This window comes from Triturus cristatus, chromosome 3_2 (assembly GCF_964204655.1).
Source record: "Triturus cristatus chromosome 3_2, aTriCri1.1, whole genome shotgun sequence".
NCBI classification, from domain to species: Eukaryota; Metazoa; Chordata; class Amphibia; order Caudata; family Salamandridae; genus Triturus; species Triturus cristatus.
Window position 1 is genome coordinate 926,883,559 of NC_140584.1, and position 24,552 is coordinate 926,908,110.

The window sequence follows — 24,552 nt, forward strand, 5'->3', positions numbered from 1 at the left end:
AACAGTCCGCCCCAGTCGACAGTCGCGCCAGGAGCAGGGGGCCCCGTCCCCCTTCAATCTCCCCGGCGCGCCCCGAGGTGCGGCCGGGAACAGGTGCCCGGGGGAGGGTGCGGAGGCGAAGCTGCTGCCAGGGGGGCTGTAACACGCTCCGCAGGAGCGGAGGGCCACCTGCCACCCCGAAGCCTTCCCAGCCGACCTGGAGCCGGTCGCGGCGCACCGCCTCATAGGAAATGCGCCCTGCGGGGGCCGGGTAGGGCCCGGGCGCCGGTCCTGCGGAGGGGATCCGGAACTCCCGGGCCACCGACCTTCCCGCCGTGTTGAATCCTTCGGGTGGACTGCACGGACCCCACCCGTTTACCTCTCGACGGTTTCACGCCATCTTGAACTCTCTCTTCAAAGTTCTTTTCAACTTTCCCTTACGGTACTTGTTGGCTATCGGTCTCACGCCCGTATTTAGCCTTAGATGGAGTTTACCACCCGCTTTGGGCTACATTCCCAAGCAAACCAACTCCGAGAAGACCCGATCCCGGCGTGCCGGGGGCCGCTACCGGCCTAACACCGTCCGCGGGATGAGCCTCGATCAGAAGGACTTGGGCCCCCTGAGCGACGCTGGGGAGTCGGTCTTCTGTACGCCACATTTCCTGCACCTGCTGCCGGGCGGGGATTCGGCGCTGGGCTCTTCCCTCTTCACTCGCCGTTACTGGGGGAATACTGGTTAGTTTCTTTTCCTCCGCTTAGTAATATGCTTAAATTCAGCGGGTTGCCACGTCTGATATGGGGTCGTAGTCGGAAAGAAAACACCGGAGCGTTATGGGGGAGCCGGGGAGGCCAGACCCCTGCCGGAGCAGGGGCCTAGCGTACCCGGCACGCCCTCTTTTCCCAGATCGCGTGTGGAGGGGTTTCGCCCTCGCCGGGAAGCCGGCTACAGAGGAGGGCGCCCGAGGTGCGTGTGCGGGCAGCCGGTGGGACACCACAGACAACCACGCGCGTCACGCAGCCAGGCGGGTCGGGCTCGGGGCAGACCGGTTGCCAGGCCCCTTCTCGGGGGCCAGGTGTGCCGGCGGCGTACCTTCGCAGCAGAACCCGGCGAGGGACCCTGCCACAGGCGATTGGGGGATCTGACCTTGTGGGGGGACAAAGGGGAAGCGGCGCTCACCCTGCAACAGCCCCAGCCACGTCCCGGGGAAGCCCCAGGGCGATTGACGATCGAGCGACCCTCAGACAGGCGTAGCCCCGGGAGGAACCCAGGGCCGCAAGGTGCGCTCGAAGTGTCGATCAATGTGTCCTGAAATTCACACTAATTATCGCAGCTAGCTGCGTTCTTCATCGACGCGCAAGCCGAGTGATCCACCACCAAGAGTCACAGGCAACTTTTTGAAAACGTTCACCCACCTGTGGGCGCAGGAGAGGCAGGAGGAAGGCAACGCCATCTGTCCACCACCCGTGCGGCGAGACGGCCCGGGTGCCCCGTTCAAGGCTTTACCCCTCTGGGAGTCAGACAACACCGTCGGGAGAAAAAAAACATTGCCAGGCGCTTGGCCTGGGAGCCCACCCGGGGGCAAGGGAGCAGGCAGCCCCGCAGCTGCTGGTCCCTCCCGGGGTAACCCAGGAGGGACCACGCGAGTCTTGAGACCCCTCAGCCCGGCAACACGGGACAGGGTCGGACCGGGTACCTGGCAACGAGGGAGGGTTGCTCCACCTGCACATCAGCCGTCCGTCGCTGGGCGGCCCCGAGCCGTACCAGCGGGCTGGCGATCAGCCCACCACCACCCTCGCCTGGGTCGGAGGCGCCGGAAGGGAAGAGCCAGGCGGCTCCCCATCCCGCACGCCACCCACCAAGAGGAGCCGGGGTCTCCTCGCAGGCCCTCGGCCCCTTCTCTTCCAGGCCACCGTGCCGCACGAGAAGGGCCGCTCCTCGGTCGCCCGGAGTCAAATTAAGCTGCAGGCTCCACTCTTGGTGGTGCCCTTCCGTCAATTCCTTTAAGTTTCAGCTTTGCAACCATACTCCCCCGGGAACCAAAAGACTTTGGTTTCCCGGAAGCTGCTCGGCGGGTCATGGGAATAACGCCGCCGGATCGCTAGTCGGCATCGTTTATGGTCGGAACTGCAACGGTATCTGATCGTCTTCGAACCTCCGACTTTCGTTCTTGATTAATGAAAACATTCTTGGCAAATGCTTTCGCTTTGGTTCGTCCGGTCCAATAATTTCACCTCTAGAGGCACAATACGAATGCTCCCGGCCGTCCCTCTTAATCATGGCCCAAGTTCCGAAAACCAACAAAATAGAACCGGAGTCCTATTCCACGCTTCGGACCCCCAGGACACTCAGTCAAGAGCATCAAGGGGGCGCCGAGAGGCAGGGGCTGGGACAGGCGGTAGCTTGCCTCGCGGTGGACCGCCAGCTCGATGCCAAGGTCCAACTACGAGCTTTTTAACTGCAGCAACTTTAATATACACTATTGGAGCTGGAATTTCCGCCGCTGCTGGCATCAGACTTGCCCTCCAATGGATCCTCGTTAAAGGATTTAAAGTGTACTCATTCCAATTACAGGGCCTCGAAAGAGTCCTGTATTGTTATTTTTCGTCACTACCTGAGTCGGGAGTGGGTAGTTTGCGCGCCTGCTGCCTTCCTTGGATGTGGTAGCCGTTTCTCAGGCTCCCTCTCCGGAATCGAACCATGATTCCCCGTTACCCATGGTCACCATGGTAGGCACAGAAAGTACCACCAAAAGTTAATAGGGCAGACATCCGAATGTATCGTCGGCGTCACGGGGACGTGCGATCGGCCCGAGGTTATCTAGTGTCACCAAAGTGGCCGGGCGAGCCCGGATTGGTCTTGGTCTGATAAATGCACGCATCCCGGGAGGTAAGCGCTCGTCTGCATGTATTAGCTGTAGAATTACCACAGTTATCCAAGTAACAGATGGAGCGATCAAAGGAACCATAACTGATTTAATGAGCCATTCGCAGTTTCACTGTACCGGCCGTGTGTACTTACACGTGCATGGCTTAATCTTTGAGACAAGCATATGCTACTGGCAGGATCAACCAGGTAGCCGCACCTGCTGACAGGGTTCGGGGAGCCGCATGCCCATCTCCCCGACCGGACAAGCTTCGCGCACCCCTCGCTCTCGGGAGCCTGCTGGGGGAAGGAGCCCACCTGCCTGGGCGGGAGGGTTCGCCGGAGGGGTGGAGAGAGGTGCGGTCGAATGGGCACCAGTAGGCCCAGCCGTCTCCCCCGGGAGGGAGAGGCGGGCTGAGGCACAGCCTGAGCAAAACGCAGAGGTGCCGGAGCCCGGCGGCAGCAGCACCCCTCGGAACAGTTGTTCCGAGCTGCTGCGGAAATGTGCTGGGCGGAGAGAGGTGAAGGCGTGGCGCATGGGGCCTACGGACCTGCTGGGCAGCAGCAGCCGAGGGCCTGGCGCCACCTGACCCCTTCCACTCGGGGTAAGCCAACTGGGGGGCACGAGCTGCCGGGGCCGCTCGGCCTTCTCTCTGCTGGGTAGGGTGAAGGGCCTCCCGCAAACCATCGAGTCGGACGGTCCATGCGGAGAGGAAGCTCCTTGCTTGAAACAACAGCCGGGGCTGGCCAAGCAGTCCATCCCTAAACGGACTGTGATTGCCCAATCGATCAGAGTACAGCCGGGGCATCTGAAATATACTAGAAAGGAGCGGAGTAATATTACATACTATAAACAGATGAATGCTGTAATCCAAAAGAAATGGTCCACAGAATATTGTCCATTCCAAAATAAATTTTTATTTTTTGTTTTAATGTATTTCTATTATGATTACCTCCCTGCTTATTTCTCAAATTGCTCAATTGTTCAGTAGTATTCCAATAAGCTAATACATTGGTTTACACCTAAACCATCACATGTGAAACTGTTACATACATTGAGAAATGGCGTTCAATCAATTTTCATAATTACAAACCAAAGAAATTGTTGTAACATAAGTTCTAATGTATCCGTATAACTACCATTACTCAAAGTACACAATCTAGTATTCAGTCACTTTCAAACAAAAAGAATATTATATTCATTCTGACAAATCCGTTGAGTAAATATTGCTCAATGTACACAGCCAACGCGTTTCGTCCTATCTAGGACATCATCAGGGCTGTAAAAAAGGAAAAGAAAGAAAAGCACATCATATCACTGTACAATACTGAATGTATAGTCCTTCCAAACTACCTATACAAGGAAAAATGTATCCATAATTTACAATATTTGCCTATTTGACAATACAATCTTGTATCCAGAAATAGAAATATCCATTCATGATTAAACAATATTAACAGATACTTCCAATTCTAGTAGTGATCTGATTGTCTCATAAGAATTAACATAACGTCCGTTCCCCTTTACCTCATTTAATATTTCCCCTCAATTTCTAGTCGTACCAATGTTCCCCCCCACAACTTATCATTCATTTTACATATTCTAATTTATAGGAGGATAGTCAACCACAACCTGTCACTGACATACCTATTTCCAAGTTTGTCGTCGCTATGAATTTCACACTTTATTTTCTAGATAACTCAGGAAGATGTCATGGATCATTCAATATGAATCTTCTCCAACATCACACCCTTTAATTTCCAAACATAAAAGTATGATCTAAAAATAAATAAAAATGTATTGCCTCAATGTTAACCCTTCCGTCATGAATCAACTACACATTTTCCCTATCGCCCATAATACCCAAAAGCTTCCATGTCCCTACTAATTATTTCTCACCTCAGTTTCGAATTCATTAATCCTTCCAAATCGCTATTCTCCTTTACTACGATACTTTTTTCCATCCTCCGTGTCTTAGCACTTGTTATAAATTTTTTCATCCCGTTCTATCCTTCTGTATGCAGTTGATTGGTCTAAAAATATAACAAAAAGGCACCCCATTAGTAGCACTCCTTCTATCCCTCCGATAAGAAAATGAAGCGCCCCATTCCAATCTCATACCTTGCAGCAAAATGCCCTCCTAATTCTCACAGGCGGTCCGATAGCCCTGCTTTGTGAACTGAAACCGCCATAGTTCATTTAAGACAATCAAGCACCCATCATTGTTCCTGATTTTTCATCCTGTTCTATCCTCCTGTACGCAGTTAATTAGTCTGAAAAAAAAAAGCACCCCATTAGTAGCGCTCCTTCTATCCCTACGATAAGAAAGTGAAGCGCCCCATTCCAATCTCGTACCTTGCAGCAAAGTGTCTCCGTAAATTCTCACAGCCGGTCCGATAGCCCTGCCCTGTAGCCTGAAACTGCCATAGTTCCATTTAAAATAGTTAAGCACCAATCACTGATTCTAATTTCAAGACCTCATTACCATATAACTTCAAGTGTTTCCTATCTGGTCCGCTAGTTTCAACCACCAATCAGATCACGTTTTACTATGTCGAATTCTGAGCATGGTCTGGAAACCATTCAATACGATCCAGCCCCAATCAGTATTCCTGATTTGAAAACCTCATTAGCATAAAGCTTCTGTAGCTCCCTATCTAGTCCGCTAGTTTGGCCACCAATACAGTCGCTATGTAATGTTCTGAACGTTGTCCGGAAACCGTCCCATTTACGTGACCTTTCCCCAGCATCAATCACCCTTAGCCCGTCCTAATTTGTGATACAAATGCACCTATCACTGGTACATCTAATTTAAGATCCAATCATCATGTTCTTACGATATTCGATCACCAATCCTGTATTAATTTAATTCCGTTCCCTGTTGATATATTTTCAATATTACTCATCTAATTCACCATTCGTAATACAAATGCACCAATCATTGATTCACTCTATTAATTCAACTCCGTAACCAGAAGACATATTTATAATGTTACTCATCAATTTCACCATTAATTTCACAAATCCCGTATCATCCGTGAAAAATCGGAAATGAAGGAATCCCTGTTACATTCGCCAGTTTCACCACCAATAGACTCACCTTTTACTGAGTAATGAATCGAACATGGTCCGGAAGCCATTCCACCTACATGTCATTTCACCCAAACGTCACCCTATTCAACGGTCACAATTCATAACATAAAGCGTCAATCACTGATTTACCTCATTTGTAGTTTAATCCGGATGGAACACTGATAACTCTCCAATCCTCCATTAGTTTACCTCCGTTCCCAGCCAACGTTGTTTGCAATGTTTCACAACTAGTCCACCATTAAAATCAAGTACTTATAATCCTTAATCGATATAACAAACAAAAATACACTAATGTTATCTCCAATCAAGTTCCTTAATCCCCACAACAGCCTCAAGTCATCACCAATCCCTCCTCATTTATTGAGTCTATACACACTACATATCTGATATCCACGTGAAGAATTAAAACTGGATTTGCTCATATTCAATATACACCACGTCCCCCCAAGATGTTAATTCACACACATCGTGTAGTGATTTTCTACCCTTCACTTATCGTTTGAACTATAAAACCGTAATACGATGGCAAAACAGCTCCTAGATAGTGACGCCACAATGCTTAATGCTGTATTCACTGGGACAATTCCCTACTCCAACAATTCCTATTAACACTGGAGTATCACAATTGGGTACTGCACTCAATCACCAATACTGCCATCACTCTGTTACTACTCCTGCTGGACATCCTACATGATTATGCATTCAAATCCCATTAGTAACACATGAGACATTACTCCAGAGGATTTTACTAAGTTTCATTCCAAAAAATAATGAAGCTCGGAGTCACTGTTCAGACCCAGCTCCACTGTTCTGCATCTACTGATCCAACGTGCCTCCTCCTGTCTAATTAGTAATTCCCAATTCCCTCCTCTACGTCCTAATTCTATTTTCTGTATCCCATGAAACCTCACATCTTTCCTCATAGGATGTGCCCCCTTAATATGCTGAAAAAGTGGTGATCTGCTGTCCTCATTATCAATAGACCATCTATGTTCTTGTATTCGCAATTTCAAATTACGCTTAGTACAGCCTATATACATTTTTTATGCATCATCCTTTACAATGATGGGAATATTAGTCAAAAATGCAGAGAGAAAAGTTGAGAAACTGAAATTGCAAATTATAGATTTGGAAAAAGAAATTAAGGAAATGAATTTACCGGAATTTACTGATAAAAATTATGTTATTTTGAAAGATGTTATCAGCAGACATCAACTACAAATTAAGGATAAAAAGCTGAGCAAATTGCGCAGAGATGATAGAGATTATAATCAAGGCAGAGTTTTTACATTTGCTAAGGGCTATGATGAAGCTCCTAAATCAATGCAAGCTAGAGATAATCTGAATCAAGGCGAATTGAGCTCGGTCCATTACAGTAGTTCAAGTATCTCTTCTACTGAGGAACCATTACAAGTAGGTGCAGTGGGGGGCGTAGCCACAACAAATTCTTCTTTTTCCGAGGAAATTATGAGGATAAAAAGGGGAAAAACAAAAGCCATTACAGGAAAAGAAGGGGGAGGAAGCACAGGAAATACAAGAATTGGGACCCGCAGTCAGGACAAGAACAGGAAGTAGGTATGGTATTGAATGAAGGTCAAATTGACAACAAAGAGGAGGTTGAGGGATTGGAAGTTATCAATCTTTCTACAAGAATTTTGAAATCAGAAGAGTTAAGTGTGCGTAAGAAGGGTTTGTCACTTTGTCCTAAAAATGAGTGTAACTATACTGATTTGGAGATTGATCTATTTAAATTTTCAAGATTATTAAAATTGAAAAGTTTTTTCTCCACACTTGAAAGGAATGTTAATGTTAAATCTACCATTAAAAGTTCAGAAATGACTACTGCAGATTTGTGTAATGTTCAATTGCTTATGTCTTTGACTGAGGGTGAGAGGTTTGGAATAGATGATGTCGCCTCATTGTTAAACATACAAATGGATTATAGCTGCACTAGTGGACTTAGAATGAAATCTAAGTTCATTCCACAGGGTACCCAATTTGCTGCTATTGATATGTATGTCAAACGAACAAAAGAAGAATTTCAAAAATTACATGGAAAACCACAACTCACACTTTATTTTCTTCTGGATCGCTTACTTCTCTCCTCAGAATAACCTCATTCCGTACCATCCATCACAACCTGGCAGGCAGTTTAGTTTGTGAGAAATGGAACATGTATTTCCTTTATTTATTACTGGTCATCCAATGGTGTTATGTTTGCAAAAAAATACAATTTACATGAACTAAATGAATAAATATTATATTTAGACATAATATATATTTTTTTATTTGTATGATTGAAATTGTATAAAGCACTGGGATGATAACCTAAGTGACGAAAACTGTCAAAAAGAAAGCACAGGCCAGTAGAAGTCTGGAAAAAAATTACCAAGAGGTATTCATATAAGATTTCCTTTCCATGGAAGTTCTTCGTCATTAGGAAATAAAAACCAGTATAAACATTCCGCAATGGTTCATACATCAGTGTACCAAAAACAGGAAACTCTGTGAGAACCAAAGGGTTTCCCCTAAGTGAATTGAAAAAGGAATCCCAAAGATTAAGGGAGTAACTAGGACTCCCGCAGGCAATGGGCACAAGAGCCTAAATCAGAGTTTTGGCAGACTGAAAACCAAACAGCAGGAGAGGTAAATGCCTGCCTCTGACAAGCACAGCGCCACCTGCCAGCAAATTTAGGGTTCCCGTCAGTGTGACAGCACATTTCACCAAAAAGTGAATTTTCACTAAAGTGCCTTTGATGATGTGGAGGGAGCACTTTCGATGACGCTGTACAACACTGGCTGGCCCATCATATACGAGTGGCCTGCTTGACTGGTTGGAAACATGAATTAAGATGGTAACAACACCACGTCCTTTGTTCTTCCTTTAGAATATTAAATTCTGTCACCTATTCGTGGCTTTCCATTAGCTGTTGCCGTCCAGTGAGAAAACCTCCATCTATACAAATTCTCCCCTCCCAGCATGTTACGCTTAGGCATCAAAGCAAAAGGACACTTCCAGGACCAACATGGCTGTATGCAGGGCTTTAAGTGGGATGAAAAAACTGGAGGGTCGTTCAAAGGGACGTGGCCAATGGATTTAAGGGCGTGGCTTAAAAACACAAACTAAAAAGCCTGTGCTTAGCATAGTGTGCCACCCTACTTTTATTTTGCTGTTTCTGTCATTGCATCTAGATATAGGATACAAATAAAATCATATCTACAACAAGTCAGGATTATTGGCTTTGTCAATGGTTGTTAGCTGCATTAGCTAAATAAGCAGCAACTATGGCTTGTTGTATATATGAAAAAGCTTCCACTTAGAGCCCTGGTGACATCAGAACAGTGTTGCTGCTCCTAAGTTAAAAAAAGATAAAGGAAATCCCGAGAGAATATATGACTCTCTCTAAAGGATTTCCCTTCCCCTACAACTCTCACCTGGCATGAGTCATGCCGTAACTTCTCCACTAGTGAGAAGTGAGCACGCACGCATCGATGGCCTGCTGTCACTGCAGTCCGTTTTTTTCTGATAGAGACCAGTTTCGAGGCCCCATTTAAACAAGGATTTGCAATGCAATAGGTCTCGCATTTATACAAGTTTGAGCTATTGGCATTGTAAATGACAGTGCCTTTTATTTATGTTTTAAAAAAACCAAACTTAAATAAAAAGCATTGTCATTTACAATGCCAATAGCTCAAACTCGTATAAATGCGAAACCTATTGCATTGCAAATGCTTGTGTGACTGTTTGTGGGCGATTGGGCCGGGTTTTACTGTGGATTCCCCGAATCTTACAACAAACATTGCCTGCACGATGCCTTCTCCCATGCCTTGTAAAGCACATACTTTGTTTACATTTCTTTCTTGCCATTTTGGTCAAAAAGCACCACCGGTTGTAAAAAAAAAAAAAAATTGGCCCACAGCTCACTTGCAAAACAGGAGCGATTGTTAAGGCGGGCACTCAGGCAATAGGCGTGTATCGGAGATGCAGCCCTAAGTTGCCTTTTGGCGAGAGTGGTGGCCGATTTGTGCTGTCTCAGATGCTGCCAATGGCCCAGTGGGGGGCTGGCTGGCCTTTCCCAGGCAGATGGGTTTCTATTGGGGGGGGGGAAGGGGAGCTCGCCCATTAACGTATGCAGATTGAACAGTGGGCCTCAGCAGAAGTGGCCCCACTTCCAATCAGGTGTGGTTCATCACTGAACTAATCCGTGCACAAAGAGTTGTGGCAACATATCCATAAAAAAAAAAAAAGAGACGAGGAGCAGATGTGTGAGCGCAGCTGAGGTCGGGGTAGTGAGCAGAGGTGAACTGGCCTTTTGCAAAAGTGAAAGTATTGTCCACGAGCTGGGGCACGGTGCCTTATCAACCCTGTCGAGTTTATCTAGTCAGTTCAGGTCTGCTGTGTCTGCCTGTTCCTGACGCACTTGTTTTGTTATGTCCGCCTCAGCCCGAGGGTGGTAGAGGGCAGCGTGCGTGGCTGATGTGAATAGGGATTTCTACCTGCGAGGGGTGGGCTGGTTGCTGCGGAAATCTGGAGACTTCTCAAGAGGCCGATGAACCTCGGTCAGACGCAGTGACGTGTCCAAGTCGCCAGTGACTGGCAGGGCATGGGAATTATTAGTAGGAATAGCAGGGCAGATTCTGAGACATGTCGCTCTCCCTGGGGTCTGCAGGCACGAGGCACAGTAGTAGTAAAGTACCTGTAGAGCAGTCACCGAATGTCCCATATGGCTGTGGCAATTAGGCACGTTCAGTTCTGAAAGCCGTGAGGAGAGAGGTCAGTCACGTGTGCAGGCTTCACGGTGAAAGAAAGTCCCGAATGACGTCGGTAGAGTCAGTGGCCTGCTAGCCGGTGAACAGTTCAGTGTTTATCTGCTGTCTCTCAGGGCCGTGGCAGCCAGCCATGTGTGGTCAAAAAACATGGATGCCTGGTAAAACAAGACAAGTCCGGCGGAGCGTGGCGCGCGTGCTTGGAAGGGGCGGGGGAGCGCATTCCAGGCTGACCTCACTGCAGGCATCTAAGCTTGGTTTGCTAACATGAGGAGTAAACAAAAACAAATACAATGGCGGGATGCATATTAAACTCAGTCCTGCCAGCCATTAACAGTGGGGCGCTCGTGGAGGGAAGGCCGTGTCCCGTGCCAGGGTAGAATGTATTATGAAAGAACCGTAATTGCCTTTGATCCAAAATGAAGGAATGTCTTTTAAAATTTAAAGACAGTATGAAATAGTGAATGCATGCTGTTCTCATTTTGTGTTTGGCATGAGACCGTTTTATGGTTTGCAAATAAAGCCGAGTAAACCCATTTAAGCATGCAAAAAAATGAGAAAAGTAACTCATCACAACACACAAAACCACAAAATTTAAATTGAATGGGGGAAATGCTAAAATAAAGCTAATAGGTATAAACGCATTAGTGCACTCTATATAATGTCTCTAGATAATTCAAACACCCGACATGAATCAACGATATGTGTCCTAACTAAATAAAACAAGTGCGAAGCGAAACCAACCGCTGCAATTGAGAAGGAGGGTATGGGGGGTTGAGGAAAGCAACATAGACAAAGCGGCCGTGTGGGCCGCGAAAGTGAAAGGAAACGAGTGCTTTCAGGCCTCCAAATGGTGTGCGCGCCCGGCCGACGCACATGCACTGTATTTGGAGGCCTGAAAAGCCACTGTTTGCACTTCCAAAACTCGCTTACTATAAGTCTCGCCAGAGCAGCGCTAAAGCGCTGTCTCAGGCGAGACCTAAAAACTGCCGGTGCTCAGACCCGGCCCACTTAAAGCCCTGTCTGTATGGATCTTTTTAGGGCCTAGAAGAGCCATGGATCAGAATGTGGAACTCCCATTAACTCCTGACATTTCCAACTTCAGGTAAACCATCTACCTGTATCACCATTATGACCCCTCACTCAGCACCAAGATAGCTGCTACCTGTAATGAACTGCAGCTTTGCTGCCAGCAGTGACGGCCGAAGCGCATCTCTTGTTGTATGTCAGAATATTGCATATAGACGTACTGCCTGACATAAAGATTGTGTTGAAGTGTCATTTACAAAGATGCCCCCCCCCCCCACCTCCCTCCGTTTTTAAAATAACTCCTATGGGCTATAATTTGTAAACAATAATTAGGGCATGGAATTTAGTTGCTGACAGAGGTAGTCTGACACCCCTCCCGAGAATGCATATTTCATGCTTGCTGGGTGAGAAGAGAGTTTATTAGTGATGCCCAGGGGGTAGAGGCTGAGATGGTCCGGGAGTGGTGAAACACCCATCTATGTGGCATAGCGGGAGGGGAGACGGGAATCCAAGAGACTGCCACAACCAGACCCGGAGCCCAGACCTGGATACCAGTCGGAGGCAACTCCACTGCCGGACGCATCACCGACCCCTCCGGGTGCATACTTGCAACCTTCTGTTAGGCTCTGACCCGAACATAAGGAGCCCCCATCCATGTGAAACTTGCAACCCCCTTAAACACCCTCCAAAGAAACTCTGCTCAGTCTCTCCTATAATGATATCCTTCATGCATTCTTTTGAGATGGGTGGTGTTCAAGTTCGCCAATATACAATACATTGCAGTGGAAACTGTAAAGAGGTTGTGAGTGCAGAACATCCTGTAGCAGGCCCATTGTGGGCTGCAGCAAGATGAGCACACAGCGTCCCCCCCCACTCTTTTCACAGGGTGGACGCCGTCCCCCCTGCCTAGAAGCTGGGCCCCAGAGTAATAAGCTGAACGTGTCCCAGTGTAATTTTCAGACACTGGGACACGTTCAGCACGTGACATGAGGTCATTTGCATATTGTCAATCTCCCCACTTCTTTTTATAGGACTTGTGCCGCTGGCCACAAGAGTGCTCCCTTATCCCCGTTTACCATTGATTCACAAATTAGCTGATACATCCATTTACTCAGTCATTCATTCATGCACTCACGTCGCTCTTGCACCATGCAACGGGGTGCTGAGTCAACCCAACTTTTGAGATGTGATTTATCAAGCCACGCAAGGCCACCTTGCTTGACCTTAAACTGCTGGATAAATCAAGAGTAACCAGGGAGGCATTCCATGGGTGGTGCATGGGTGTTCCCATGCAAAACCCATGGATTTTGATGCATTCCCAGATTTACCATAAGTGGTAGACATGGGAATGTAGCAACACTGCTAAACCTCCCCAGGTGAGGCATAACGAGGAGAAATAAGTTAATCTCTCCTCGTTTTATTCTGCAGCACACATCGAAAGAGGAAAATGCCTCTAGGATTGTTTTTGCTCAGGAAGGTGCCCCTTCCTGCACAAAAACAATCATGCTAACAATGCAGGAAGGTGCAAGAGTGCCTGCGTTGGCGTTAGGCAGCACATTGTGCACCAGCACAGGGAAAAGCAGAAGTGTGCCATACAATGTTGAATACAGCGCATTCTTGCCCTTCCCCTATCATGCAGCGCAGCAAGGTGATTGCTGTGCTGTGTGATATCATGATAAATATGGCCCTGACTTAGGTGCTGGGCCTTATAATGATATTTCTCAGGATGGGTGCTTTAGTTTGAGACAGCACACCTCAAAAACAATTATAGGCAATCTTTGACTACTGTTTCTGAGCTGTACTACCTGACAATAATGCATTAACAGAGAAATCTGGCGTAAAGGAGATGTATTTACTCACTGCAGGCCCAGAGAAGCAGGTGCTTGGCTCAGTGTTCCAGAAAAGCTTGTGTAAGCCCTATGTTAACCTCAACAGAAAATAAAAATATATAGCCACACTCGATCTAACATAACGTACACCTGTCTATTCTGCACATCCCAATTGGGTCTTCAATATTGTGCATATTGGAGTAGCTCTCTCCATTAGGAAACAGGCCAAACCATATAGTGCAATATTTATTATTGAGGTTTCTGATTAGACAGCATTTTGGCTTTTTTTTTGTTGCAGTTTTATATAGCGCGAACCCGACCAAAATGTTTTTGGAACGCTTTAGATAAGCACCATTTACATTACACAACTTTTAGGCACTTAGAGTGACCTATGGCCCGGTATATATGGGAAAACCTACCATACCTGATCTGGCAACGGCAGTCCCGATGGAAACTGTAAATACCCCATTAGTAGACTTGGGCCAATATATGATATTCCCAAACACAGCCCAGAATTATAGGGAGAATTGCCAGGTAGCGGGCCTTGTGAGCAGCCGGGGCGTACCCTCTGGTAATAATAGTATAATTGTTCAAGGTCAGGCACATGCGGGTAAATCTATCATACCTGATCTGGCAATGGTAGTCCCAGTGGAAACTACAAGTATTCCATTAGTAGACTTGGGTCATCATATGACATCCCCAAACATTGCCCAGAAATCAGGGGATGACTGCTAGGTAGTTGGTCACGTGAGCAGCCGGGGTGCACCCTCTGGTAATAATAGCACAATTGTCTATGAGGCTTGTTTTGGAATATCGCTGGGATTTTTTAAGGTTTAGGATAGGTGTGTGTATTTGGGGGGAAAGGAAATTTTCAGTGTGGTGTGTGGGTTTTTGGTGGCAAGGGATTTTGTAGAGTTTATGGTGTGTATGGGTTTTTGGGTCGCAAGGGAATTTTTAAGGTTTAGGTTGGGTTTGGGGGGCAAGGTGCATTTTATGATTTAGGGTGGGTATGAATTTTTGGGTGATAATGCATTTTTCGGGTTTAGCATTTGTATGGGTTTTTGGGTGACAAGGGATTATTTGGGTTTATGGTGGGTATAGGTTTTTGGGTGGCAAGGTAATTTTTAGGCTTTTTAGACATTCCGGTGGGCATGGGTTTTTCGTGGTAAGGGATTTTTTTTTTTTTAGAGTTAGAGTGTATGGTTGTTTTGGGTAGCAAGGGAATTTTAAAGATTTAGGTTGAGTGTGGGTTTTTGGGGGCACGTAACATTTTACGGTTTAGGGTGGGTATGAGATTTTGGGTGATGAGGAACTTTTAGGATTTAGGGTGCTTATGAGTTTTTGGGTTGTAAGGTTTGCTTTAGGATTTAGGGTAGATATGGGTTTTTGGGTGGCAAGGGGATTTTTAGGGTTTAGGGTGGGTATGGGGTTTTGGGTGGCAAGGTATTTTTATGGTTTTAAAGCAGGTATAAGTTTTTAGGCGATAAGGTTTTTTTTTAGGATTTAGGGTGGGTATGGGTTTTTGGGTGGAAAGGTACTTTTTCAAGTTTAGGTTGGGGTATGGGTTTTTGGGCGGCCAGTGAATTGTTATGGGGTTAAGGTGGGTATGAGTTTTTGGGAGGCAAGGGATTTTTTAAGGTTAGCCTAGGTATGGCTTTTTGTGGTATGGGATTTTTGGGAGTTAAGGTGGCAAGGAATTTTGAGGGTTAAGCGTGTGTATCGGTTTTTGGGTGGCAAGGGAAGTTTTAGGGCTTAGGATGGGTATGTGTCTTTGGGTGGCAAGGGATTTGTTAGGGTTTAGGGTGGCAAGGGAATCTTAGTGTGGGTATGGGCCTTTGATTGGCAAGGGATTTTTTAGGATTTAGGGTGGGTATGGGTTTTTGGGTGGCAAGGGCATTCATAAGGTTTAGGGTCGGTGTGGATTTTTGGTAGGCGTGGGAAATGTTATGATTTCAGGTGGGTGTGGGTTTTTGGGTGATAAGGGAATTTTTAGGGTTCAGGGTGAGTGGGTGTTAAGGTATTTTTGGGGGTTTAGGCTGGGGATGGGTTGTTGGGTGGCAAGGGAATTTTTCGGGTTTTTGATGCTTATGAGTTTTTGGATGTTTAGGTATTTTTTAGGGTATAGGGTGGGTATGGGTTTTTGGGTTGCAAGGGATTTTTCAGGGTGAGTATGGGTTTTTAAAAGGCAACTTAATTTTTAGGGTTTAGGTTGGGTGTAGGTTTTTTAGTGGTAAGGGATTTTTTATGGCTGGCAAGGGAATTTTTAATGTTTAGGGTGGGTGTGGGATTTTTGGTGGCAAGGGATTTTGTAGATTTTACCGTGTGTATGGGTTTTTGGATTTTTTATGTTGGGTATGGGCTATTGGGTGGCAAGTGAGTTTTTGGGGTTTAGGGTGGATGTAGGTTTTTGAGTGGTAAGGGATTTTTAGGGTTTAGGGTGAACATGGGTTTTACGGGTTTCATGGGAATTTTTATTGTTTAGGATGGGTTTGGGATTTTTAGTGGCAAGGGATTTTGTAGGGTTTACGGTGTGTATGGGTTTTTGAGTTGCAAGGCAATGTTTAAGGTTTAGGGTGGGTGTGGGGTTTCGAGGGGCAAGGGAAATTTTATGGATTAGGATGGGTCCGAGTTTTTGGGTGCTAACGAATTTAAGGGTTTAGGGTGGGGTATGGGGATTTTGGGTTGTAATGTTTGCTTTAGGGTTTAGGGTGGGTATGGATTTTTGGGTGGTAAGGGATTTTTTATAGGGTTTAGTCCGGGTATGGGTTTTTGGGTGGTAATGAATCATGTAGGGGTAGTGTTTGTATGGGTTTTTGGGTGGCAGGGGATTTTTCAGAATGGATATGGGGAGTGGCAAGGTATTTTTTTGGATTTAGGTAGAGTATAGGTTTTTAGGTGATAATGTTTTTTTAGGTTTTAGGGTGGGTATGGGATTTGGGGTGGCAGGGGAATTTTTAGGGTTTAGGATGGGTATGAGCTTTTGGGTGGCAAGGGAATTTTTAGGGGTTAGAGTGGGTATGGGTTTTGGGTGGCACTGGAATATTTTGGGTTTAGGGTGGCTGTGGGTATTTGGGTGGAAAGGGATTTTTTAGGGTTTAGGGTAGGTGTGGGTTTTTAGGTGGCAAGGGAAATTTTAGGGTTCGCCTAGGTATGGGTTTTTTGTGGTAAGTAATTTTTGGGGGTTAGGGTGGCAAGGAATTCTGAAGTTTTAGCGTGTGTATAGTTTTTTTGGTGGCAAGGGAATTTTTAGGCCTTAGGATGGGCATGGGTGGCAAGGGATTTGTTAGGGTGTAGGGTGGGAATGGGTTTTTGGGTGGCAAGGGCATTTATAAGGTTTAGGGCAGGTGTGGATTTTTTGGGGGCAATGGAAATGGTATGGTTTCAGGCAGGTGTGGGATTGTAGGTGATAAAGGAAATTTGATGGTGTTTAGGGTGTTAAGTTATTTTTTCGGGTTTGGATTGGGTATGGGTTTCTGGGTGGGAAGTGAATTTTTAGGGTTTTGGTTGCTGTGGGTTTTTGGATGGTTATTTTTTAGGGTACAGAATGGGTATAGCTCTTTTGTCTTTTTTCTGTGAATTTTTAAGGTTTTCTTAAATGCTAATTCCGAACTATAATGTCATTGTAACCTTTGTTTTATTCATTGAATTTTTTAAAGGTTTTTAAAATTCTATTTCATAATTGTAACATCCATTTTTTTTTATTGAGCCTCTAAGATCTGTTTTTTCTTTCTATAATTTTATATTGTATATTATATTCATATTATATACCACTCATTTTTTGATTTGGTATGTATTTATCAGAAAGTACTTTAATAACTGACTTTATTTTTAAAGTCGGCACAACATTGTTGCATTTACTGTGGAGAATCTGTGATCAGTAAATCTATTTCACATACTGAAAAATACACTTAAAGAAATGTTTTACATAAAGTTTGTCTAAATATTTAGTAAGATATTGTTTTAACTTTTCTTTCAGTGGTCAATTTAGGGGTAAACCACCTTTACAAAAAATGTTATATTTGCGACTACCAATGTCATTGTGGTGCCATTGATAGTCATGAAGAGCATGTGGTTTGTACAAAGTGTAAAACATATATATACCCCTCCCCCTCCTGGCACCACATCAGGGCACCAGCTTGCTCCTGGCCAGGCCGCGCAGCCGATCTCAGCGCTGCCGCGGTAAAACCACTACAAAATCTTGCCGCCTTTTCACGCCCTTTCAGTGGCCACACCCCCTTACTGCCGGCTATTTCCCTATAAAAAATGTGCATCTTCCGGACGCGCAGCGGACGAGCGCGGCGGGCGCGACGACTGCGCGCCAAAGGCGCGCCTAAGGCAAGCCCGTCTGCGGCCGTCCACGCCAAGGTAGCGCCATGGGCCAGTTATGCTGCCTGTCTTGGCCCTTCACATCTTGATCAGCCTCCTTCTGGGCCCCCCTACTCTAGAGAGGCGCTCATCCAAATAGGTAAGCACCATGCGGATAAAGGAATATTCTCCCTGTTACATACGGCACACCCACGAGCCGTCTTCCTGATCGACGATCTTTTAAAATGTGGGCTTCTGAATGTTAGGTCCCTGCCTAAACACAGTACAGAGATCCAACACTTGATTGATACTCACGAACTAGACATTCTTTTCATGAAGGAAACTTGGACTCGTCCTGACTGTTTCGTTGACCCTGGATTTGCGTGTCCTCCTGGGTTCAAATTTCTTCATTCCCCTAGGCCTACTGGAAGAGGCGGGGGGTGGGAGCTATTTTTAGAGCGTCCTGCAGCATTAAGGTCCTCACTTTAGACCCTACTCTGGGCACTGAGCTTTTAGGGCTATCAATTCAGACCCACTCCGGGACTACTGTCACTGGGATAGTATGCTACTGCCCGCCAGGGTCGTTCAGCCTTCAGCAGCAACAAGCATTATTAACTACGCTGACTAATATCGCCTTCTCTCACCATAAGCTACTTATCCTTGGCGACTTTAATCTCTGGCGCAACGGTACCCTTGACTCGGGTCTCGGGAACCTACTTCAAGCCTGTGTAAGTTTTGGTCTATCTCAACTGGCCACTAAAGCCACCCACAAAGCTGGTCATCTCCTAGATTTGGTCTTCGCGGCACCTGACCTGGCGGCGATGGGGGAAACCTTACCTATGGATTGGACAGACCACTCACTCGTAAAATTCTTTATTCACACGAATGGTGGTCCTCACAAGGCTCCTGTGTTGACTAGGGAAGTTATGTGCAGAGATTGGAGGGCCCTCACACGTCTGCACCCTATCGGTGAGGTGTTCCATTTGGAACAGCTCTTCAATGAGAATAAGAATATAGACGAAAATTACACCTCTCTCTGTACTAGAATCACAACTGTCCTCGATGCCCATGCCCCTCTAAAAAGACGCAACTGTAAGGGTAAAGACTCCGCCCCCTGGTTTAATGACGACCTAAAAAACCTAAAACAGGGATGCAAACAAGCTGAGAGAAGGTGGAGACGCGACTATAATGACACCTTTAAAGAGGTGTGGAAAACTAAGGTTCTTGCCTACAAGAATCTGATTAAAAAATCTAAAGCAGAATACTATTCCTCTCTGATCTGCAACACCACCAACAATTCCAGGAGTATTTTTAATATAATAAATAGCGTCACCAATCCGGAGTGTTCCAAGAATGCGATCGTCCCATCCCAAGACCTTTGTGACAACCTTGCTGTATTTTTCAAGGAAAAAATTGAACTCATCCTTAAAGACCTGGACACTCCTCTGGATCTCGTCCCTCCCTCCGACCTGAGACCTGGTTATCCGGTGGACCGATTGGCTGGCCCTGCCACAGCTACAAAGGAAACGTTACTCAAGTTCCCACCACTTTCTTATGAGGCTTTCACTAAGTTAGCTAGAGGAATCGCCTCCGGGTCTCCCATGGATCCGGTGCCTCCCAAAATCTGGAAGGAATTTGAGGACGAACGATTCCCCACACTCCACCAAATTTGTAACCAATGCCTGGTGACTGGCACCGTCCCAGCTCATTGGAAACGGGCGTTAGTCCCTCCTTTGTTAAAAAAACCCTCCCTAGACCCTGATTGTTCAAAAAACTATAGGCCCATCTCCCTGCTGCCTTTCCCTGCCAAGGTAGTTGAGCGTCTAGTTAGCAAGACTCTCTCCGACCATCTGGAACGTCATCTATTACTAGATGGGGACCAATTTGGTTTTCGGCCTGCCCATGGTACCGAAACAGCCCTGATCACCGCTATGGATGAGCTTCAAAGGCGTGCAGACAGAAGACAGGCAGCGTTCCTGATCCTGCTCGATATGTCTGCCGCCTTTGACACGGTGAATCACAAGATCCTACTGAGGCGGCTGTTCGAGGCGGGAGTGAGAGACACTGCGCTACAATGGTTTCATTCATTTTTGCAGGATAGGCAGCAGGCAGTATCCATGCCACCTTTCCAGTCAGCCTTTTCCCTGGTAACGCATGGGGTCCCTCAGGGCTCAGCAATCAGCCCAATACTCTTTAATGTATACCTCAGACCTTTGATTTTACTCATCAAAAGCTTCAACATCAGGATTATCAACTACGCCGACGACACGCAGATGATCCTCTCCTTGGAAGGAGAGGACTCAACCTCTGTGGAGGTCCTACACAATTGTCTGCGTGACACGTCCCGGTGGCTAAAGGACAACTCCCTTCAGTTCAACGCAGGAAAGACGGAGGTGCTCTTCAGTGCCGGAACTAGGATTCCCCGACCGTTTCCAAACAACTTTTGGCCCCCGGAATCAGGGTCCAATGTACGGCCGGTGGAATCAGTTCGTAACCTAGGGGTCATGTTGGATCATAGGCTCAGCATGGAGACGCATGTTCAAAAAACGTCTGCCTGTTGTTTTGCCATCCTCCGTTCCCTAAGGAAAGTTCTGCCCCTCTTACCTACCCATGCCCGCGCCCAAGTGGTTAGATGTACCATCCTTAGCAGGTTGGACTATTGTAATGCCCTCCTGCTTGGGTCCCCTGAGTTCCTGCTGGACAGGCTCCAGAGGGTCCAATCAGCAGCTGCTAAGCTGGCTCTGGGGCTTCCGAGAAGATCTCATGGACCGTCCGCCCTGGCAAAACTGCACTGGCTTCCTATAAAACAGAGGATTCAATTTAAGGCCCTTTGTATAGTCTTTAGGGCTCTCCATGGCACTGGCCCAGCCCCCTTACAATCCAAATTTTCCTGGTACACTCCGACCAGACAGCTTCGATCCTCTGACGCCAAACTGGTAGTCGTACCCAGATTCAGGAAAGTTAGAGCCGGAGGTAGATCCTTCGAGGTGGCAGCTGCCAGACTATGGAACACTCTTCCTATCGAGATTAGGCACCTCAACGAACTCCTCCCGTTCAGAAGAAGGATTAAAACTTGGTTATTCCCCTGTTAGTCTGCCTGTAAGCTCTCACTCCCTGTGTTTTTTCACTTCCGTCTCCTCTGATCTTTCAGCGCCAGGATGCCTGCAATGGTGACAGCCGCGCTTTACAAATTCTCAAAATATTAAAAAAAAAAAAAAATAATAGATACATTCTGTGAATGCATGCATCACTCTATCATTAAGTCTCTCATTCACTGTATAAGTATCTGAGGGCATCTGTGAGACAGTGCATCAGTCTTTCAATACTTCTGCATGAGTGCCTTTGTGTATTTGTAAGTAAGTATATGACTGACTGAATCTGTGAGTCCTGGGTGCCTGAGTGGGTCTGTGAGTGAGTGAGTGGATGAGTTTCTCAGTGGGTCTATGACTGGCAGCGTGAGTGGTTCTGTCAGTGGGTGCGTGGGTCTCTGAATGCAACTGTGAGTGGGTACACGAGTCTCTGAGTGTATAACTGACCGGGTGCATACATCTCTGAGTGGGTCTATGAGTTGCTATGTGAGTCACTGTATGGGTATGTGAGTGTCTGAGTGGGTTCATGAGTGGAAGTATGAGTGCCTGAGCAGATCTGTGAGTGGGTGTATGAGCATCTTAATGGGTCTGTGAGTGAGAGCATAACTCTGAGTGGGTGAGTGAATGGGTGCATCCATGAGTGTCTGAGTGGGTCTGTGACTCAGAAGGTAGGTGTCTCAGTGGCTCTGTGAGTGGATGCATAAGCCTTGACTGGGTGAGTAAGTGGGTGTTTGTATATCTGAGTGAGCTTGAGTGTGGGTGTGTGAGTTTCTGAACATATATGAGTGAGTGACTAAGTCCATAAGTCTCTGATAGGGTCTGTGACAGAGTGTGTGAGTGACTCTATGGGTGGAAATGTGGATTTTCCTGGTCAGTTATGTCCCCTATCTTGGACCCCAACGGTTCTATGTGCATGTCACAAGTACATGTATGTTCCCTCCAGTTCCAGTTTCCAAAACGCAAACATATGTGCGTCCACCGTCAACATGTTCTCTGTCAGATCCGCAATCAATGGGCTGGATATTCGATTCCTAAGTATGAAAGGCCACCGACTTTATATGGCTAAGTTACTCCATTTTTACAGTTCAGGCAAGTAGGCCCGATTCTGTCCTCAAAGCCTTCCCTGCTCTCTGTCTCTGACAGCTTCAGCTTGAGCTCGCATCTGTATCCATGAACTTTGTCCTACTCCCTGTGCAGCTAACGGTGCCTGCCTCGGCCAGTTTGGCCTGCCTGCCAAGAAGCTGTATTTCACCTTCGAATTATCTACTTTGCTCTTCAGCCGATGCATTCCTGTCTAGTGATTTAGGTAAACATTTCCTTTAGCTCACAAGCAAAGGACTCGGCCTTTCCGTCCTCCTGCAAGTAATTCATAGCCCTGTTGCCATGGAAAGTTTTCTGCCCCTCGCATCTCATATAGACACTTAGACGCTTGTACACGCACACAGTCAGTATAGAATAGATTCTGTCCGAGAGTCTTTTCTTGTGGATAACATAGTTCTCTAAACATAGGATGTTAGATATGATTTGGGATTAGGTTGACTTGACCCCCCAGACTTCTCGTCTCCACATGTAGAGCTAAATGTCAAGTCCCCGTCACCCCCTAGTTGCACGTCAATCACACGTCATGCTGCTGCGCGCGCATCTATGTTAAGTATTATCTTATAGATCCACCTATGCATGATAATCAGAGCCAATCATGTTTCTTTCTGCTCCTTATTACGCCTAGTTTCGATTACGTACCAATATGTCATTTCTCTTATCAATTGTTACGCCTTTTGCATTCATTTCATTGTAATGTAAGACCTATAAAAGTTACTTCTTGTCAATAAAGTATTGTACTTCACTTCCTGAACCCTCGTGGTGACGGAACCTGAAGGCCGCCACTCGAGTCGGCCATTTTGGAATAAAGCCCATTCAGAAAATCTCTTATACCACGGATTCTGCCTCTTGTTATTCTGAGCTATTTTACTTTATTTTCCGCATGAAATTCAGTCAAGGTAAAAAGAATATTTATTTACCACATAATGGCGCCCGAACAGGGACACTTTTCTCATCTCACGCGCCGGCGGTGCGTTGCAGGCCCGGTCTCCTGCCACAGCTGGACGGACCATAAACGCGTACCAGCAGGATTTCCTGTAAGCTCCCTCCGGTCAAGCGGGGGCGACTGAGGCTGCGATCAACCCAGACGAGGCGGTGAGAAGTGCGAAGTATCCCGACCAGAGCCTAGCTGAGAGAGCAAGATCCGAGGTATACAGAGGCCCACCAGGTTTTCGAAATCCCGATGTCCAGAGGGTCCGCTATCCACAGTCATCGAGTCCCGTCCATTCTCTGAGGCCTTCCGTTTCAAGGAGCTACTCGGTGAGTACCATCGCCGGGGAGGCGTGTTGACGCGCACATAGGTTGTGCCGGTCAAGACGGATTTGGGTACACAAATCCGGTCTGCACTGTTTAGCAGTGTATATGTACTGTTTAGCAGTATATCAAGTATTCCGAAGTATCTAGTTATTGTCAAGAATTCTGCTTGGTGATTAGTTATGCAGACTGTCATCATTGTTGGTCATTTTTAAAGGTTAAAATGTTTAATGTTTAAATGTTTAAAGTGTTCAAATGTCTTGCATATTGTGGTATGAATGATTGTTCATTGTTCACCGTTCATTATTGTGTTTTCCGTATTAAGTGAATTCAAGAGTAAGTATCAGATCAGTTGTCGAGATGCCGCTCTTTTCGAAGTTAAGACAGATTACTACTAGAAAAGGGGTGCTTGAAGAAGCAGTTCCTATTCCTCCTAGGGACACTCCAGGGCATTTTATGTATCACAAGCATGGCTTAGATGCCATATTGTTTCTTGATCTATGGGTAGATTATACCAAGGGATTGCCGGAAAGTCAAAGGTGGCCCGCAGCGGGAACCTGGGATGCAGAGTGCATCATGAAAGTGGAGGAAGAGTTATGGAAAAGAAAAGTCAGACAGTCACAGAAAGACGCTGTTGAGTTATGGCGTAAAGAATCTCATAGACGTACAGAAAAAGCACGTAGACAAGAAGAGAGGAGTAAAGAGAGTTCAAAGGAAGTTCAAGAAAATATATTAATTGAGGAAGGTATCCGAGTAAAATCAGAACAAGTAGATAGACAAAGAAACGCTCTTATGAGTGGTATGTATCCCCTCCTAGCCGAAGGACTACCTAAGGCTGTTCCAGAGATGCCAAAAGACTTGCCACCCCCATTATTTCCAATTAAGGTACATCCAAAAGGGCATCCCAGAACCGCAGAAGATGTTTTTCTTTCCTCATATCTAGATGACGCAGCTCCCGAGTATGCTAACCCCACACCACATAGACCGTCTGGCGGAGGGGTTCAACGTCAGGATCAGGTATCTGTCCCCGTGCAACAGCAAGTCCCGACACGAGCTCCGGCAAGCACATCTGTTTCCGCATCTGTCCCCGCAATCGATTCTACAGTGGTATCGACACCTATAGTTGCTGTGTCACGTTCGACGAATCCATTCACACCCGACGCCCCTGAAGGGGCCACGGGAGGTGCAAGCAATACTTTTACGCCACCTAGAATAAATAAACTTGTTTTTCAAGAATCAGCGCAT

The 24,552-nt window shown here is 46.4% G+C and overlaps 1 non-coding gene and 2 pseudogenes across 1 annotated transcript; all 3 read right to left on the minus strand.

The window, feature by feature from the left end:
* The window catches only part of LOC146858820 (28S ribosomal RNA), a 2,079-nt pseudogene extending 1,319 nt beyond the window's left edge, over positions 1 to 760 (minus strand).
* Positions 761 to 1,211: 451 nt separating this feature from the next.
* On the minus strand, positions 1,212 to 1,362 carry LOC146858821 (5.8S ribosomal RNA). Its single transcript, XR_014980566.1, has one exon. It is a non-coding gene; the product is annotated as a 5.8S ribosomal RNA (ribosomal RNA).
* A 649-nt stretch (positions 1,363 to 2,011) lies between these two features.
* On the minus strand, positions 2,012 to 3,052 carry LOC146858822 (18S ribosomal RNA; annotated as a pseudogene).
* Positions 3,053 to 24,552: the final 21,500 nt, after the last annotated feature.